Here is a 4,866-nt window from a genome sequence, read left to right as displayed (position 1 = left end):
CATTATTGTCTGTTAGTCTTCTTTATCTTGAATAAATATAAATATTTGAATGTTAAGTGTATACAAAATGTGTTGTCAAAAATAAAACAATTAGTAATACATTTGTATAAATGATAATGTTAGTGTATAGTTTGTTATTAGATTATACTTTTTCTAATTTGGAGGACACTTTTGAGGCAATTTCATATGATTTCAATTGGTGATTAGATATATAGCAGGTACATCCATGAAATCTGTTCAATGGCAAACATCTAATAAAAGAGTCAACCTCGATACTACCATATATAATTGGATTAAAAAAAGAGGGACGAAAGATACCAAAGGGACAGTCAAAGTCATAAATCTAAAACAAACTGACAACGCCATGGCTAAAAATGAAAAAGTCAAACAGAAAAACAATAGTACACATGACACAACATAGAAAACTAAAGAGTAAACAACACGAACCCCACCAAAAACTAGGGGTGATCTCAGGTGCTCCGGAAGGGTAAGCAGATCCTGCTCCACATGTGGCACCCGTTGTGTTGCTTATGTGATTACAAATCCGGTAAATAGTCTAATTAGGTAGGTCACATTCATGAAAAGGAAAGGGATTGTAGTTACGACGTAAGGAACATATCCGATATCATTTGTGAAACGGTTATTCCATAACGGTCAACCAACTCGTGATGGCGTCCATAAAATTTACGAAGGGATGATTTCAACTTCACCATTTGAAACTCTTGGTTTAATAGCTTCCTTGTGAGCAGTAACCCTCTATCAAGAAAATCATGATAGGAAATGCAAGCATGGGAATATTGTATCAATTGGGAGATATATACCCCGTATGCAGGTGCTGCTGGAATGTTGCTACTTAGAAATGGAAAGTTCACAATCATTGTAGGCTGAAATCATCTCTTTTGTCGTAAAGTTTTGTTTTCAACCGACCCTCATTGTCAATTTCTAGATGTAAGTCAAGATATGAAGCCGACTTAACTGTATCTGTAGTATCCTTTATCTCCAATTCGATGGGATAGATGCGTTCCACATAGTCACCAAATTAATTGGTACATTGATAAGTTTTTTTTTGGAAGAAGATATTAAATCAGCAGCTATGTCCAAAAACAAAAATGAACATTTTAAAAAAAATGTCTTTCAAAACTTTTGTGCAGAAATTTAAAATTTAGTATTATAAAATAAGATATTACACCATAAACATTAGACATATCTTCATTGAAACTATTGCAAGAATGGAAGGCATTAAAACAGAAGTAAGCAAAATGTTACAAAACTTGCAGGAGAATATCTTAAAATAAGGGCCTTTTCCACTTGGGCATATTAGTTTTAAAAAAAATGTTAACAAAGTTTAAATTGTAATATTTTGTAATATGATAATTTTTACTGAGATTTTACAGTCAAAAGATAACAAAATTCAATATATATTTTTAAGTACTGTTTTTTGCATATTTGTTAGTATGAGATCAAGTACCAAATAAACATGAAAGGTGTTAATAGATGTTGTTCATTTGACAAAAATAACAATTAAAAGTTTGGACTTGTTGGTGATCTATATTAGACTATATATGTATTTTTCATGAAAACACTAGAAAGGGCCTTTTATTACCTGTCCACATCTGCATTTACTGGTAAACACTATGCATTTCGAGTAAATTGACCAAACCATACTCTGCTAAGTATGGCACATTTCAACCTTACTCAAATAAGTGTGCTATAATGTGATAAAAAAGTCTTAAAATTAACAGTTAATGTCCCTTTTCTTGGGAAGAACAGACAAAACTCAAATCAGAGAGATATTTAGATATATTAGATATTCTGCAGAAATTTCCTTAAATTTGATCAAAGCATTATCTGGATAACTACTAAATGTGTCACACAACTATATACACAACTTTGATTTTTTTTCTTCAAAATATTAGGGTTGGTTTCTCATTTTCTATGAAATATAGTTGAATGATATACAACCGACCCAATAATCATCAAATGTACATGTATTAGTTTTTTGAAAAGATTTAAATGTCTCTCTGAAATTATCCCCTGACCTGAATATAATTTTCACTTTCATTCACTTTAAATCCATTGAGCACGTGAGATATTTCACAATGCAGTCTTGATGACTCAATTAAATGTGATACAGTATATTTTTGGCTCTTCGTCATCATCAGCTGACATGTCACATCCAATCCACAACTTTCCAGCAGCATCAATGCATATACTAAGAGGATAGTCTATTCCTATATCATCTACAAAACTACATGTTAAAAGAGTCTCCCCAAGTACATGAATAGAATGTTTTCCAATGTCGCTTATCAAAATTAAATTGGAATGAGTTTCTGCAATGTCAAAAGGACAAAATTCAACGTCATTGCAATTTTCACATTCACAACCATTATATTCCCGTACAATATCACCTGATCGATTTAAAAGTACAACTTTTCCAGCATATGTACTAAGATTAGAGTTGTCTATGATTAATATATCATCTTTTTTCGTGTTTAAAACTCTACTTGGATAGTCAAACATATCAACTTCTTCATCTTCATCAAAACTGTCATCATAGTATCCCGGTATATAATCGTTTTCACTGTCATTAACAATCTTTCTTTTATCAAATGCACATGTGGTATTTCCTTCCTCATCTAAAACTAATACAATGCCTAATTCCTCTCCCTCCTTATCCGGGTCTTCGACAATTGCTCCAACAAAAAGTTCATTTTCATAATTTACATGTACGCATAAGGTTATCAAGTCTAAATGAAGAAATGTTTTTAACTGTCCAGTTTTAGTTAAAATTTTTAAATCATCACCTACGGATAATATTGCATGTCCATCTTTTGTCTGTGAAATATCCATCACCCTTATGTCTTGTAAAGTTTTCAGAGTTTGATATTTGTCATAATTCAGATTCTCTTTCTTCAGAATATCTTCAGAATTATTGCATATCAAGACTGTTTCTGCTTCACAATGGCTTATACAGCTGATGCATTTCATATATGTCGGATAAACAGTAATATTCTCTATTTTTGGTTTTTCAACGAGGTCACCAATAATTCCTTTGGTTTCTATTGTTTTTGGAAAAAACTGAAATAGGCTGACTCGTTTGCCAAACATTGGTTGGTGTAACTGCTTAACGTCAGTAAGACCTTCATCAAAAACAAGTCTTGGATCATGTGACCTGAGGATCTTATGTATATTGTCTTTTCTTTTTAGAAGATCGCTTTTAGTTTTAAGGCACAATTCAATATCCCTGTTTATCGATTGTTCTATATTATGCCATTCAGTTTCTAGTTCATCTGAAACATCTTTGCTTTTCCTGGCAATTTCTTGTTTTACTTCCTCTTCTCTGTTAAGGATTAATGTTCTGATTTCCATATGATGCTCTTTTCCTTTTAATTCATATTCTTGCAACAGTGTGTTTTCATTTCTCATAAAAGCAATATTACTTTTGATTTCGACCTTCAATTTTTCTATATGAGCAAGCTTCTCCTCGTAAGCATCGTCAATTTCACAAAATTTATGGTTTTGATGAATATTTAAGATACACGAAGAACATATTGGCTCGTTACAATTTCTACAGAACACAAAGCATTTTCTGTCAAGATGGGTTTGACACTTCATTTGTTTCAAGTCCAATTTTCTTATATTATTGACTACTTCTTCTGTTCCACATTGATCTAAGTGAATTATTTTATGTTCTACAGATGACATTATTTTAGAATGAATTCTTGAATTACAAATTCGACACAGAAACAAGTCACAATTTAAGCATCTCCACTTGATCTCTCTGGAAGTTTCACAAAACTGACAAACTGCCGAAATTTGTGCTTCCATTCTTAAAGAAAAGAGAATTTCTTTTAAAAAATTATTTCAAATTATATGTTCAATGTAAAGTACTGTACTAATGTCAGTTGATATATAGTCCAGATTATATCCGACCAAATTATATTGGAACAATAGGAACCACCTGATGTTAACAATATACATCTGATCGACACTAGCTTATCGAATATCGCATGACGGGTGATGCGTACCCTGGTTTCGATATTTTAAGAATTCAAACGATTTTGATTCGTACCTTCTTAATAGATTTTTGAGATTCGAAAATAGGTACACTAATTCTTGCCTTAGTAGTTTAAAATCGTTAAAAGGCGTTTCGTGAATCAGTTAGATTTGATTCCGAAATTATTGATGCATGATGATTCAAATTAGAACTTACTGCAAACATAAAAAAAATCAGTAAAAAGTTTTGATGAAGAGGGGATATAACACAATATTTGTTTACTCTTTTTTGTTAATAATATATGCACATTGATAAAGAAAACATCAATACTTACTTGAGGTAGGTTGTTATACATCAGAAGTCACCTTAATGATTTTCTACCGGAAGTTTACACTTTACTTTTATAGAAGGAAAACCGAAAGTAGAATACTCGTATAAGTGATTTTTCAAAAGTAATGAATAAAATGGAGGATGAACAAATTCCTAAGATTTGTGAGTTTTGCGAAGCTTCACGAGAGATTAAAATGAAGTGTATTAACTGTAACTTGTTCCTCTGTCGAGCTTGTCATTTGAAGATCCATTCAAAGATTAAAGCAGCAAATGATCATATTGGAATTGGTATTCAAGACTATTGTACCGAAAGTATCTTTAAATATACTAGAAAGGTTAATCTAAAGCAGATTTCATGTTTAAAGCATAATGATAAAACGTGTTTTTTGTTCTGTAGAGATTGTGAACAGTTGATATGTTCAACTTGTGTCATCAAGTCTCACAAACGACACAAATTTGAAGAGATTGACCTTGCTTACCACAAAAAAGTGCACCAGTTAGAACATGAATCGGTACAGATAGATTCCGAAATTCCGAAT

General features: G+C 31.6%; 1 long non-coding RNA gene across 1 annotated transcript; it reads right to left on the bottom strand.

The window, feature by feature from the left end:
* Positions 1-1,344: 1,344 nt before the first annotated feature.
* LOC143046279 (uncharacterized) lies at positions 1,345-4,528 on the bottom strand. Its single transcript, XR_012969112.1, has 2 exons — positions 4,332-4,528; positions 1,345-3,829 (listed from the first exon to the last, which is right to left on the bottom strand). It is a non-coding gene; the product is annotated as an uncharacterized LOC143046279 (long non-coding RNA).
* Positions 4,529-4,866: the final 338 nt, after the last annotated feature.

This window comes from Mytilus galloprovincialis, chromosome 9, assembly GCF_965363235.1.
Source record: "Mytilus galloprovincialis chromosome 9, xbMytGall1.hap1.1, whole genome shotgun sequence".
In the NCBI taxonomy this organism is placed as follows: Eukaryota; Metazoa; Mollusca; class Bivalvia; order Mytilida; family Mytilidae; genus Mytilus; species Mytilus galloprovincialis.
This window is presented reverse-complemented; position numbering and strand designations above follow the sequence as displayed.